Source organism: Acomys russatus, chromosome 13 (assembly GCF_903995435.1).
Source record: "Acomys russatus chromosome 13, mAcoRus1.1, whole genome shotgun sequence".
NCBI lineage: Eukaryota > Metazoa > Chordata > Mammalia > Rodentia > Muridae > Acomys > Acomys russatus.
Window position 1 is genome coordinate 6480031 of NC_067149.1, and position 15292 is coordinate 6495322.

Consider the following 15292-nt stretch of genomic DNA (forward strand, 5'->3'; position numbering starts at 1 on the left):
AATGTAACACTTATATAATTCCTGATTGTTTCATGGTTCTTCTTGCTGTAGGTAGTTTATTGTACATATGTGCAATAATATAAATGTATATGTAAATAATAAAATAATATTTAATAAAAGTTTTACTCACTAAAGGGACCAATGGCCATTTAGAAAATGGGAGCTTCAACTACACTACAGACCTCTAGGAAGGGTGATTGTGTGGCTGGTTGGAGGCTAAGTTCTCAAAGATTTGATCAATCACACCTACATAATAAAACCCCCATTATAAAACAAACAAACAATAACAAAAACTTACATTAATGAATGTATTCAGGGAGTTTTTAAGTTGTTCCAAATATATCTGTGCTTTAGATGCATGGAGTGCACGGACACGTATGGACACAAGGTCTTGCATTCTGAGTCCTTGCAGACCTCACTGTTTGTATTCTTCATCTGTCTATTCATGTATCTCTCCCAGTGACTAATAAAACACAAGCAAAGAGCCTTCTGAAGTCTGGGTAGCTTTTTTAGCAAATTATAGACTCTGGAGGGTGGCTGTGGAAAGCCCCAATTTATAAACATTTGGTTAGAAGCACATAATTAGAGATCAAAGCAGGAGCAGGCTTCTAGAACACAGTGTTGCAGTCATAGGTCTTATGCTAACTCCAAGCCCATAGAATTGGTTTCTACTTGATGTCAGAGACAAGGACAATTGATATTTAGTATTGGGGAAAACATCTTTTTATATATTTTTGTCTTTTCATGACTATATTTATAATAATTTTAAAAATATATTCCTCATATAAGTGTATATACTCAGGGTATAGGCCATATTTTTATTTTCTCTTTGGGATTATTTCATCTGGAAAGCTTTTAATACTGATGAAGCATGATTTGCACCCAGTTTTCCTTCTGTCAAGTACATGTGTTATTGAATTATACTTGAGAAACAACTTTCTGGCCCTGAATCTCAAGTATTATTCATGGATTTAGGTGATTTCTACAGTTTTAGCTTTAAATTTTTTTTACATTGTTTATGTATTCTGTGTGTGTGTGTGTGTGTGTGTGTGTGTGTGTGTGTGTGTGTGTGTGCCAGCTATATGGCAGTCAAAGGACAACTTGCAGGAATCAGTTTTCTCTCCCAGGGATTGAGTTCAGGTTAACAGGCTTTGCAGCAAGCATTCTTGCCCTTGAGCCATCTCACCAGTCCCTCTACAGTTTTTGCTTTACCTTTGGACTATAGCGTGGCTTTTACACTTTTGAAAAAATATATGCATTTTGTTTGTGTGTACAGTGTTTGTTTGAAGGTAACTGCATGCTTCTGCATGTGTATGTAGGTCAGAGGACAACTTTTATGTGTTCTCTCCCTCCAACATAAGGGTTGGAGGAATGAAACTCAGGCCATAAGGCATGGAAGCAGATGCCTTTACCAGCTGAGTCATAGGAACAGTCTTACAATGTGCTCTGAGTTAATTTTGTGCCTGGTTTGAGGTAGAAATCAACTGATCAAGTAGAAATCATTCCATAATATTCTATATTATTGCTAAATAAAAAATGGATTACTATTATAATAACTTGGTTTCTACATTTTTTGTATCTGTCAGAAAGGATCTAGGAAAGTCAGTTCTGTATGCTAAACAGTATACACACTAAACTCCAAATCTCAGGTCAGGTAGATGGGTGTGACATCATTGCAATGCTATAGGACAGTATGTTATCTGAACACCCTCCACTAGCTGTGCAGCTTCCCTTTTATCAAGTAAATGAGGAAGAAAGCCAAATTCCTCCTCACCTGGTGAGGAATTATGAAGACTGAGAAAACACAACCATGAAAATCTTTCAAAAAATGATTCACTATCAGACTATACTTACAATAATCAAAATGTTGTCTCTTAAAATGATAAAATTGTAGAAGACTAAAAGCTACAAGGAGTGTGACAGAAAGTTAAGGATTAATTGATAGTCCTAAGCACAGCCCAGACAGTGGGGCAACTCAAAGCTCCTTACGAGACTTTGGTGGAGAACGGGGCTCTGCAGTCACAGGCTGGACTTCCCTAACCATGGGGCTGCTTTGCAGATTATAGTGATTTTCCATGTCCATAAAGACTCCAGCAAGGATTGGCAGGAGTAGTATGACTGTAAATGATAAAGACTGTATGGAAAGGATTAAACCTTGACAGTGTGAAGAAGGAGGAGAAACTCTGAATCATTTTTCCATCAATTACCGGTACACCCAATGAAAAGCTTTGTAAGTAGGCAAGCCACCACTGTCAAATAGCTCTACCATAAATATGCTGATATTCCAATGTAAGAGTATCACTCATAATTAGTGAAGGCTTAGAAATCAGCTCCCCAAATATACAAAAGAGGCCCTAAATATTATGTTTATAGGAAATATCAAGAACAAATAATTTTGAGCTGCTTCAATTTGAACACCCCCACCCTTGACCTTGACTTGCTCCTATGTCTATTTCATCTGATCCCCAGAGTTAGAGGTGGGCTCGGTTGTCAATGAAAGATTTTTTTTTCTTTTACTTTCTTCCTCATGTCTCTAATAATATGGGGACCTCCTCAAAGTATTGGTCTATCTAACCCTTCTTTTCTATCACTAGAAGCATCTTGTCAATGGGAGGAATTTATCAGTAGCAAATGAATAATTTGAAAACCAAGTAATAATGTAATAATGCAACATCATATCAGGACTAAAGGGACATATGCAAATCATCTTTGAAGAAAACTGAAACTATCCTTGCTACATCTATTTACTCAGTGTACATGTGCATGCACGTGACAGTGACTGTATGAAGGTTAGAGTTATTGTGACAGCCTGGTTTCCAAATTTTGCATCTGATAGCCAGCGGATGTATAGAAGTAGGGTCTCTCCTTCTACCACTTGGGTTCCAGGGCTCAAAGGCTTGGCAGCAGGTGCCTTTACCTGAGCCACCTCACCAGCTGGAAACTGCAGCATCTATATCTGTATTAGAAGAGGTCTCTGTATGCAGCTCTCACTTTAGAGGGGTAGGATTCACCACAGTACTCGCAACACCTTCTTTGGAACACATTTACAGAGAGGCATATTACAATATTCTCCTTTTTTTTTTTCCTTCTGTAACTGTGCCTGTGAAGATACTCAATGCCCTCATTGAAGCTCATCTTCAATAAAAAAATAATTAAGTATCCTATCTGCTGAAAACTTCGTTAGAGATCTCATTAATCTTTATTCGAGTTCAAGGTTGCCATCAATCCAGCTGTTCATCACATTTTCTAAAGTATAGTTCAGTCTACAGCCACAGTACCCTGAATGCATCTGATCTCAACTAAATCATAGTTTGTGCCTGAAGACAGTTTATTCTTTGGAAAGAAGTTTGATTATTGAAACTCCTTCTCAGGTAGGCTGCACACAAATATTCTATTATTAGTGGCAATGATTAGCCTTTTATGAGTGTGACAAGATGTACTGTGTTGGGCTGAGTATCACCTGTGTACAAGTTTGTAGAGATCCATACGTTCAGCTACTGGCCAATAGAGAGAAAACACCAGTCATTACGGCTTGCCATTCCAAAGCACAATGAAGTCGACTCATCAGAAACTCACTAAAAATAGTCAGCTCTGATTGTAATCAGAGAGAATGTGCATTTCTGTTTATCTTGATGTTCCATCTCATTTTCGCTTTGTGCATGTGTGTGTGTGTGTGTGTGTGTGTGTGTGTGTGTGTGTGTGTGTGTGTGTCTTGTGCCTTTAGATTCAGCCTATGCAAGAACTGCTGAGTCCCTTTGTGTGGCTGCTGCTCTGGATTCTGATGGTCAGCTCAGCTCCCTGAAATTACCAGGCAAACCCACAGGCTGCAGACAAGAGGATAGAATCACTTTTTTCTGTGTTTATCTCTTGGAGAGTCTTAGAGGACTTTTGGACTGGCTTTAGAAGACAGGCCACTTTCCGTGCCTCTCTGTTGGGAAGGTCTCTAGAGTCTACGGGTTACAGCTATCAAGGACAAATGCTTATATGTCTGCCATTCTTTCTTCACCTTTAAAAATATTTGTTTTCTTTGTATGTGTGTGTACATGTGTATGGTGTGTGTGTATGCTCGAATGTGTGCAGGGACACATGTGAGGGTGGGCATGCACCTGTGCCCTCATGCATATGGAGACCAGCGGTTCAGATCAGGTGTCTCACTTTATTTTGAGAGGCAGAGTTCTCACTTGAAGCAGGCATTCACGTAGTTCTACTGGTCTTGAATTCACGTTGTATTATAGTAGATTCTCAACTTGTGCTGCCAACTTTTCTCCCTCCGTTTCCCAAGTGCTGAAGTTACAAGCAGACGCAAGCACACTGGACCTAGGGGTGGGTGGGTGGGTAGGTGTGTGTGCGCGTGCGCCCACGCACTCTTTAATTCAGCCTTAGTGCTGTAGTATGTCCACTGTGATGCTTTAGTAATAACTGACAACTTGCCTGGGCCTCTCCACATGCTTATGTGAGATTGATTACCTTGAATGCATTAGTTGAGGTGGGTCAGCCAGCCCCACTGTTGGAGCCACTCCCAGGATGAGATCTTGTTTGAGTAGAGAAGGGACCTGAGCAGTACCCTGCATTTGATGTTCTCTACCTCATGCTTGTAGGTACTTTGATTTGTCCACCAGAGGGACTGTACTCTTGAACTATGAGCCAGCATAAATCCTTTCTCCCTTAAGTTGCTTCAGCCAAACTAGTTTATCACAGCAGTAAGAAGCTGAGACAACCACCTAACCCAACAGCTAGCTTGTTCCCATGGTGTGCCCACAGCCAGCCAGCAGCTTGATTTTATTTGCATAGTTCTCCCATTCCCCATTTTAGGCCATCTGCTTTGGCTGAGGGCCCAGCTATTTCTGAAATGTTCTGTTTCCTCTAAAAGGATTTTCTAGAGCTCCCACAGAAGTACCTTCCAGCATATTCCCTCTTCATAGTCTCTCAACATTCCCTATTCTGCTTTACGAACAGAATGCTACTCTTCTAACTTTGGCTCCTGGTAAATTCTACCAGGAAGCAATCAAGGGAACAGACCTTTGGCTGATGCCCTTGCTTTTGACCAATAGACCTCCCACTGTGGGCTCAGTTATGTTACAGGAAGAAGTGTCACTAGGTTCTGCTATGATTTATCTCTACCTCTTGACAGGAAGCCTTGACTGTTAAACTACTTCGAGTTGCTCCCACTTCCTGGAGATTTTCCCATCATGCCTAGAGTCTGAACTGAACAGTCAGCAATATCAGTTTCAAGCACCAAATATTTCACAGCTGCTCATTTCCAAGTTCATTCTTGGTGTAAAGGGGAAGGAGGTGTGTGTGTGTGTGTGTGTGTGTGTGTGTGTGTGTGTGTGTGTGTGTGTGTGTGTGTGTGTGTGTCCGCATAAATGCATTCTCACACACCCTGCAGGATGTGTGGGAAGGGAGCCAGGGAAGGCAGTATAGAATATAATCTATCAGCATCTGTCTTTCAAAACTGCCCTAGCTTTTAGAATTTGTTTCCATAGAAGCAAAGTGGCAAGGGTGATACAGTCAAACAGAACACTCCTATATGAGAAGAGGAAATAATGGTTGTGAATTAGAAACGAGTTTACTTTAATTTTTTAAAAATGTGTTATAGGTGTTTCACCAGCATGCACGTCTGTGCACATGTGTGTTCCCCTGTGTCCTGTCCAACTATATCAGAAGAGAGCTCACACCCTTTTATCTGGAGTAGAAGATGGTTGTGAGCTGCCATGTCAGTGCTGAGGATCAAATCTGGGTCCTCTGGAAGGGAAGGCAGTGCTTTTAACCACTGAGATATCTTTCTAGCCCTGGCTTGTGATTTTAGTATTAAAGGTCTACATCTCTCCTAGTTGGAACCTCCTAGGCTATTTGGGTTTTTGTGGGACACAGAGTCTACTGATAGGGCTCTCATCAAGCACAGCTTGTGTGCATACAGGCTGGGCAATGCTAAATCTCCTCTGAGGTTCTGGAATCCTTTTATTCCCTGGCATATGTCCATTCCTGAGCAGGTTGTCATGATTTTGAGTCTTGGTCTATCTTGAATTTAAAGGTGCATAGGGTGACTTTATAAGTCCTGATTTTGAAGCTCAAGCTTGTAGTTACACAACTGCTTTCCCAAGAAAATGTTTTCTGAAGCTGCGAGTATATCTTGTACAGGAAATAATTTTAATGTGATTGTCTAAGTAAGATGTAACATGTTTTGAAATCTTTGAAGTGTAAAAAGCAAAGCACTATATGAGTTTGTGACACACAGACACATGCATTTATCAAAGCTCCGGTTCATTTCACTGTGTGTATATTTTTACCTTTACAAAGACATAAATAAACATGAAACTCTGAATAATAATCTGTGTGCTGAAGTATTCAGGGGAAGGAAGTGTGTTGATAGCTATAAATTCCTGTTTTTAAGACTTCAAAAGTAGATGGATAGGTATCTGATCAAACAAATATAGGGAGATGATAATTATAAAATTGAAGTGCTGGGTTTTACAGCTGCAATGTTTGTACCTCCTTAGACTTTTTCGTGGCAATCTAGCTCCCAGTGTGAGGGGCTCACTGGGTCAGGAGAGCAGAGTCTCAATGAACGGAATTAGCATCCTTTGAAATGGGACCTCAGAGACTTTCTGTGCTTCTTCTGCTATGGGAGAGATGGTACCAAGGTGACACGGTCTATATTGACAAGGACATGGAATCGCCTGACCCCTTACTGTGGACCATGCAGCCTTCAGAATCACACCAAGAAAATGTGCTTATGATGACTCAGTTGTTCGTCGCTTCATAATTTCCGAAAATTTTCTGCATGCTCAAAAGTTGTTTGTCAGTGGCTAGAGAGAGTGCTGAGTAGTCAGCAGCCAGTGAAAGCTACCCTTTCAGAGGATCAGAATGCAGTTTCAGGCACCCATGTCCTATTCTCAGCTGCCAGTTACTCCAGCTACAGGGTGACTGACACCCTCTCCTGGCTTCTCACACCGCACACCTCACAACCGTTATGTACTCATGATTAAAACAAAAACATTGTTTATCACCGAAACTCAGCAGCTGGAATTGCGAGATTTAAGTTCAAGTCCCATATAGAGATGTAAATCTATAAAATACAATATAAGCTTTCTGTTTATTGGATCTTTCTACTCATAAAACAGAATCTTGCATGTGTTGTTTTGTGTGTGGTAATCTATTATTACCTTTTTTCCATTGATTTAATCACTTTACATCCTTATTGCAGCTACCTCCCTCCTCTCTCCCCAGTTTCACCCTCACACAAAATCCCTCAATTCTTCCCTTTCTCCTCAGAGAAGGGAGATGCTCCCCCTCATGAGAGTACTAACCCTCCCTGGCACATCAAGGTACAGCAGGACTAAGGACTAAGTGAGACAAATCAGCCCAGCTATGGGATAGGGATCCAAAGGCAGGCAACAGAGTCAGAGACAGCCCTCCACAGTCCCCCACATGCACTCCAATTGTTAAGGAATCCACATGATGACCAAGATGCACATCTGCCACATATGAGGGGAGGACTGGGAGAGAGAATGGAAATCAGTGGTGGCATTTTGGGTAATTTCTAATTTCTAATAAAAAAAACTTAAATCTAATAGTCAGAAGTCTTGCCTTAACACAAAAAGTTGGATTCTCATCTTGTAAACCAAAGAACATGTTGAAAATCCTGTTATCCAACATTTTGCCAGACACGAACTTCTACTGCATCTTGCTGATGGTCTCCTGTTTCAGTGCAAAACCAGAAAGGCAGCAGACAGAAATTATCTTTCCAAATCTTGAATTGTAAATTTTGGTCTGAATAATTTGAGAGGCAAATGAGATGGCTGTCCAAAGTACTCGTCTCTAATTATTTTGATGTGATTGTATGCTTGTAGGATTAATGCAGCCCTGTATTATGACACTCAGCAAAATATCTAGACACCAAGGCAATCGTATCTGAGGCCAGTCTGACGGGTGGCCTTTCTTTTCATTTCCTTTTCTTACCCCAAAATATCTCCTATCACTCACCGTCTGAGCTATACCCATGGACAATGACCCACCAGGTTCCCCGGTATCTCTACTCCCCTCTACATTTCCTCCCAGTGCTGGGCTTACAGACATGCACCACTATTCCTGGCTTTAACAAGAATACTAGGTATCTCAACTCATCTTCTCATAGTGGCATAGTAGGTACTTTACCCAATGAACCATCTCCCTAGCTCAAGGCTCACATTCTCATCAAATACCCAGCCAGTCCTGGAGTTGGTAACACAGCTTGGTAAGATAGTCAAGCGGAGAGCCCAGAGGAGATGGATTCTATCCTTTAAAGAGCCTGGCATAGATCTGTCAGGAGTAAACCCTTGGAATCCTGAAATGACTGAGCAGATGGGGAAGAGACTTGCAAAAGGCAGACCAGGCCAGAAGGAGTGTGCTATAATGAAAAGACTGTGTAGCCTTTCTTAACTGGCCCAATTCAATAAGTCAACATAGAGGTTTCCAGAACATTTTTTTAAATAAAGGGTCAGAAATGAATGTTTCAGCACCAAAATACTGATAACCGTTATCAGCTCGCAAACCCCATGAAAACGGGCAGTAAGTGCACTTGCCTTGAGGTTGTAGTCTGCAGAACACTGCACCAGTACACTCAGACTCCAGACACTAGGATAGGCAAGCTTCTTAGCACACATACTCTCAAGCAGAACTAGGGAAAAGCTAGCCCTAAGCATCTTTTCCTTTGTCCTTATCTCAAAAAAAAAAAAAAAAAAAAAAAAAAAAGAAAAAACAAAAACAACAACAAAACCCAAAAATACCAGTATAATCGCCCTAAACTAAGGTTTAAAAAATGTGTTAAAAATAAATAAATAAAATAAAATAAAATAAAAAATGTGTTTAAAATGGCTTTGATTTCTTAAAGGGGTTCTTTTTCTTCTACCTTCTTTTGGTCGCTTTCTCTCTCCCTTCATCACTTCCTCTTCTTTCATACTGTACAAGTTTGTTCTCTTGCTAATAAATTTTGCTTTTACTGCCAGAAGCATTACTGGGCTTGACATTTTTAGTGAGGGTGCTGAGATTTCTGCAGCTTTTGTTTATCGCTTGCCTTTTCTCCATCCTGGACAGCCTCAGACCTTCCTAAATGAAGGATTGATGCTAACACAGCATGACCCACACCTGGAAATCTATTAACAATTAACAGCCAGTAAAAGCAGACAGCTCAAAGCTCCCAAAGGCTGCCAGCTCCGTGGGAGGGAAGGGACGGTTCACAGTGCCAAGGAAGTACACAAGACTAATTAATTTAACAATTCCCATAGAAGGGCATGTAAAACTCCACACTGGCCACAAATATTGTTTTTTAAAACATGGTCATGGTTCTATGTTCATGACAGCGTGCAAAGCCAAACTGAGCCATGCAAGTAAGGAGAGTGGCTGTCAGTGCTTGCTTCCCATCCTGTCACAGTACAGTCAGGACAAGGATTCCTCACCAAATGCCGCTCGCTGAATTTTTTTCCTTCCAAAAGGATGTGCGGCCGCATGAGAATAGTCCTCACATCCACAATAGCATCTGCCAAAAGACACGGTTTAAGAAATGAAGGAGTGGCTGGAGAGATGGCTCAGCAGTTGCTACTTTTGGGAAGAACAAAGTGTGACTCCCAGCACTCATACCAGGAAGCTCACACAGCTGTAAGTCTTGCACCAGGGGAAGTGACCCTGTTTTCTGGCCTCTGCAGTCAGTTTTCACTCAAACAGGAGCATACATCACACACACACACACACACACACACACACACACACACAGAGAGAGAGAGAGAGAGAGAGAGAGAGAGAGAGAGAGAGAGAGAGAGAGAGAGAGAGAGAGAGGAGACAGAGAGACAGAGAGACAGAGAGAGGCAGAGAGAGAGAGAGAGAGACAGAGAGAGAGAGAGAGAGAGGCATACGCAGACACACACAGAGGAAAGACATTAAACATACCTTAAACTAAGAAAAAAATTTTTAAAGTTTTCATGTGACACGCAGAGAGGTTGTAATAGGGTACATGGAGACACTAATTTATTTTTAAAATTCTAGATGAGGCACAACTTCTAGCAGTGACAGGAAAGATTTTTGGAAGGTCCAGTTTTCAGTGCTATCAATTTAATTTTGACTGAGAGGAAAAGAGGGAATCCTTGCTCAATTCTCAAGGTAAACCAGGGTGCCACAGGATGAGGATCGCGCTCCATTTGCAATTTCTGGTAATGAAGAGTTAAAGAGCAAGATGATCCTTTATCTGAAAAGCAGCAGACAGGAAGGGAATGGAAGGATAACCCAGTGGACATCGTTCCGATGTCTTCTTCCCCTTTGCAACCACAGAGAACATCCAATAAAGACCATCAGAAGCCACAGCCTTATCAAGGTCTGAACTTTCTTCTACGCATAAACGGTGCTTTCATGGGCACTCTTATTTACCAATTGACCTATCTGTATAACCAGTTTCTCTGGAATGTTTTCTTAGGGTGAAATAAGATGCCAGAAATTCTAGACCTTGGTGCTGGGGAAATGGCTTAGGGGTAAGAACAGTAGCCATGAGGACCTGGGATCCTCCAGAACCAATAGAAAAATCAGACTGCGGCTGTACACACCTCTAACTTTAGAAGTGGAGGTGAAGGGCTGGGAAGAGATAGGAGGACCTCCAGAATTGGTGGCGATCAGCCTTACCAAAGGCAGCAACATCTAGGTTCTGGGAGAGACCCTTCCCCAAAAGAATAAGAAGGTGGATAGTAGAGGACATCTGTACATACGCTCACCTGCCCCCACCTCCAAACACACCCATTCCAGAGCCATTGGGGTATGGGGTGGTATTCCAATCCATTAGCCTCAGGGGCATTCAAAGGAGGCTTGACAAGCAAAGGGACGTTTGAAAACTGACAAGACAGTAGACACAGATACTGCAGCAGGAGCCTGTGTGGCCTGGCACGGCCTGCCCCACATGATGATGCATTCTTAATGTTCTGCCCCCCCCCCCTTTGTGGATGCTCTTTATTTGATTCACCTCAGTTGTCCCAGACTTCAGTCTTCATAGATAAAAGGACCTCCCTTCTATGGGCCATTCACTGGCCCGTGGAAATGGACCATTTTCACAAACTGCTAATTCTGAAAGCCTTCAGTACACTGAGCCAGGGGAAGGGGAAAAATATACAGTTTAAAGGCATGCTCTGAATTTGCTAATAGGCATGCACAGTACTTTTGGAACTAAAATAGAATTTTTGATGAAGCACCTTGTGGCAAATTTGAAATATTAGCCTGGGGGCCCCAACAAGACATAATTCACTCCACTGGTGAGAACAAATCTCATTTTCACATCCATTCCTCTAAACTCATTACTGACCCAGGGGAAAATGCTAGCCTACAGCAAGTTTTAATAAAGACACTGGTGGGCCTGTTGCTATATTACTAAATGCAATCATAAGCAACAAGCCACTTGGTGACAATGGACCCTGGACCTAGGGAGTGCCAAGAAGGCAGCTTCTAGAAAGCTTAATAGTCTACCCAGAGCAGAACACAACATCCAAAAAGGATTCCACTACTTTATGCAGTATCTGTTGAAGAAAGACACCCTGGCTCAAGGAGACTGCCAGCCTGCCTGTAAGTGAACAAGTACTGAGAATAATTTACTATACGTTCATTTTAAGTTTTAAAAGTATAAAATGAACAGTCCATTTCATTAAAAAAAATTAAACAAAATATAATGATGACTTTGAGGTCAGTAACATCTAGATTCAAATTTAAGATCTGGGATTAATGTTATTATCTCCTTTTGAGGGCTATCTATCTCATCAGAAGTAAATGTAAAGTCAATGTCATTACTGTCTTCTGTTATGTCCTCTAATGTAATATCATATAATAGTTCTCAATAAACAATGGAAACAAGATCTACTCTCCTGGTAGGTTATATATATATATATATATATATATATATAATATGCCCCAAACCTTTAGCATGTGTCTGGCATAAAGTAGCTCCAAAACGGATACAGAGTAAATTAACTGATGGAATTTGCCCTGATGGAAAAGCTATACCAAGGGATAAGAAAGTGTGGTTCAGCAGGGTGATAAGGGACGGGGTGCATAGACACAGCTCATTTTCATCTTGCAAACTGTTTGTAGGAATTACTGTAAGTCCATTGCAGCAAGTGAGCAGCTGTGTGCTACCTAGTTCTCAGCCATAAGGAGCACACTAGAAGAAGCTTCCTCTGGATTTCCATTGAGTACAATAGAATAGTCAAGTAAAAATTCCATGCATGTTTCTTGAGACTTTAACTAAGTATTTAACTAGCTATTTGGAGGGAAACTTAGATGTGCACGTACGGGCAGTATATGCCCTGACTTCCTAAGTGAGGGGTTTCACCTAACTTCCCACTGTATCCGACCTGTCTGTCTTCTTCTTCAACCTGGTCACATTATCTCTAATATTCTCTGACAGTAGAATGACTTTTCTATTGTCTTCTATGTTTTCCAGCAAAGGAAGGTATCCGGACATGAGAAGTGTGGTGAAGAGGGAGTAAATCATCATGAATGTATATAAAAGGGTGCCTGTTCCTACAGCTGTTATTGAACATCTGGCATGAAGCCTCTTAAGGGAGGGTTTATTTTGCTTCAGAATTTGAAGAAGCAAACAGAGTCTAATGCAGTGGAGAACGCATGGCAGCAGGCATGCAAGGCAGTGGGTCACATCATATTTGCAGTCAGAAAGCAAATCTAGGATAGGAAGTGGGTCAGTCAATCCGACCTCAAGATTTACCTTCAGTGACTTAGTTCCTTCTGCTAGGCTCCACCTCCTAAAAATCCCCACAGCCTTCTAAAATAGTCCCACCAGCTGGGGATGAAGTATTCCGATACAAAAACCTATGGGGACATTTCACAGGTAACACCTACCAAAAGAGGTGGAAGAGCTTCTAGGGCAGATGGTTGCCACACTGAGCAAATGGAGAAAGAAAGGTCTCCAAGTTGAACAAGTAAGTCTTAGGCATATTGTTGTAGCTAAAGTCAAAACAGGCATGCAAGTGATACCCTGAGACAGAACAATCAGTGAATTAATTATGGCTGTGTTTAGACTTTAATTGTCACTGATGATTATTTATTGGGTAGACACATAAGCTCCCTTGTCTTCATTAGTGATAGTCACTAAATGGCAACATATGTGGATTTCCACAACTAGTTTTGTGGCTTCCAAGGACAGCTCACACCTTCAGATAGTGACAGAAACCAAGGAGCACACACTTACAGAGGCCTAATAAGCCCTTTACTTTCCAATAAGAAGTGTTACTGTGGCCTTTTTTCCTTCTGGTTTGAACCTTTGTCATTCTTTTACCATATCAATTCACCTTTGAAGAAGACACATATCTCGGTTTGCCAGAAGAGGATACATTAGAAAGAGCTCTTTTTCTGCACATCCATCAAGCCTACTTTACACATGACTCTCCTCCTATCTCCCTCTTATTGCCTTCCTCAAACTATCCTCATGCAAGCTGGCAAAACCAGGCAGTGACTTGGTTTGGAAATCTATAGACAAGTAAATGCTGAGAAATTCACTTCTCTGTGATCATTTATTTCGTCAATATACATATTTATATAAAAAAGTAGTAGGCTTTTTTTTTCTGTTGATTTTTTTTTTTTTAAGCTGTCCTCAGGTATGCACCTTGGGAATAGCACACATTTTATCCTGTGCAACCTTGTAAGAGTGGTAAGAGAGAAGTGGTAGGAGTGGTTACAACCATTGGAAGGAAGGAGATGGTAGCCTTCATTTGTGATACTTTAATAACACACCTGAAGGTTCTACAAAGCAAGGTGGCAAGGGGGCCATATGAAGTCACCTGCCAAAAAAAAAAAAAAAAACAAAAAAAAACAACAAAAAAAAAACAAACAAACAAAAAACCCACACTGTATAAAATGAGATGGAGAAGAAAAAGAAAACCGAGGAAGAACCAAAACAGAATCCTGTGGAAGAGAATCCTGTGAAAGTCCACACTGTGCTCTTTGTTATTATTCTTGGAGATAGTTATGTCATTTTTCTACCAATAAACTAAGAGACTCTAATCAATCCTATCCTCCTGAAAGGCTGGACCCAAAGCAATGATGGTTTCCTTTCCCTTTTGAAGAATATACTGTGCATTTCCTTAAAAGGAAAGTTTCTGTGACACATCTTATTTTAGAATCTCTAACTTTATCTTCAAGTTTTTTCTCAACTCTTTTCCTTAAATTAGAGCTGTGGGTTAATTTGTGAATTTGTTATTGTTGTTATTTCTGGCCCCATTTAACTTGGGCTTGAGAGTCATGTGCTAAAGGTAGTGATTGCAAAGCTAAGGCCTGGAGCCTTTAGTCTCCATAATCCCCAGTAGCACACAGATAAACTTCTGAAGGGGGTGGGGGTGGGGGAGGGGCAGAGGAGGAAATCTTCAGAGTGTAGAAAAGAGAAAATGACAAAAAGACTGGAGTTGCCATCTGCTGGAGGAGGGGAAGAATGACATTTGACACTCTTTGCAAGAGAAAAGCTCAATTTACTAGTTCAGGTAATAAATTCCCTATGCTGTGTATTATCAGTTAAGAGATAACAATTAGCTGAGATGTACTATTAATTCAGAATGGCAGTTTGGGGGATATGCAGGCAATATATGGGGAAGTTGAGCAATAGCGTCCTCTCTCCCTTCTTGTAAGCCTCATTATAATCTTTAAAGGGATGGTGGGTATGGCATTCTACCCCTTCAAACAGTTCTTTAGATCAAGCCTTTGAAAATGGGGTTTCTTCCGTAAGTATGCTTAGACAGTGTGTACAGGTTTGTCTTTCTGCTTATATAACAGCCACAGGGGGCCAAATACAAGAAGTCCATTAAGCTCAATAGAAAGAGAAATGAACTGAGAGTAGTAGGGACTCTCAATGGATAATCTCAATTTGCCTACCAGTTCTAAGTGGCACCATAAGCCCATTGCTGTACTCCTCTGGGTGTTGATATTTTAAAGCTGAAAAATTATAAGTGCTATGGAGGATGGATTGCAGAGTCTAAATCATCTTGAAGATCCTTTTTAGCTCTCCAATTCTGTGAATCTATAAGCATTCCCAACTTATGTAGCACTTAGAACATGAATATTCAAGCTAAATTCTCATCATTGCTTCCACACAATTCAGCAAAACTGTGTCTAATGGCCTGATTAATCAGCCACAGCCATCTTCTTTGCCAGCGAAGGGGAGAAAAGTTTTACCCCTTCTCATGTTGTAGAGAGAAACTCGGTTATTTAAGCCTGATTTCTCTGATGTTGGTTTTCTCACAGTTGCTGACATGCCCCAACCCCCTGATCAGAAAAGAGG

At 41.0% G+C, this 15292-nt stretch overlaps 1 protein-coding gene across 2 annotated transcripts in view; it reads right to left on the bottom strand.

Moving 5' to 3' along the window:
• Ctnna2 (catenin alpha 2) overlaps positions 1–15292 on the bottom strand; it is a 1128304-nt gene that overhangs the window by 362130 nt on the left and 750882 nt on the right. The window lies entirely within an intron of this gene.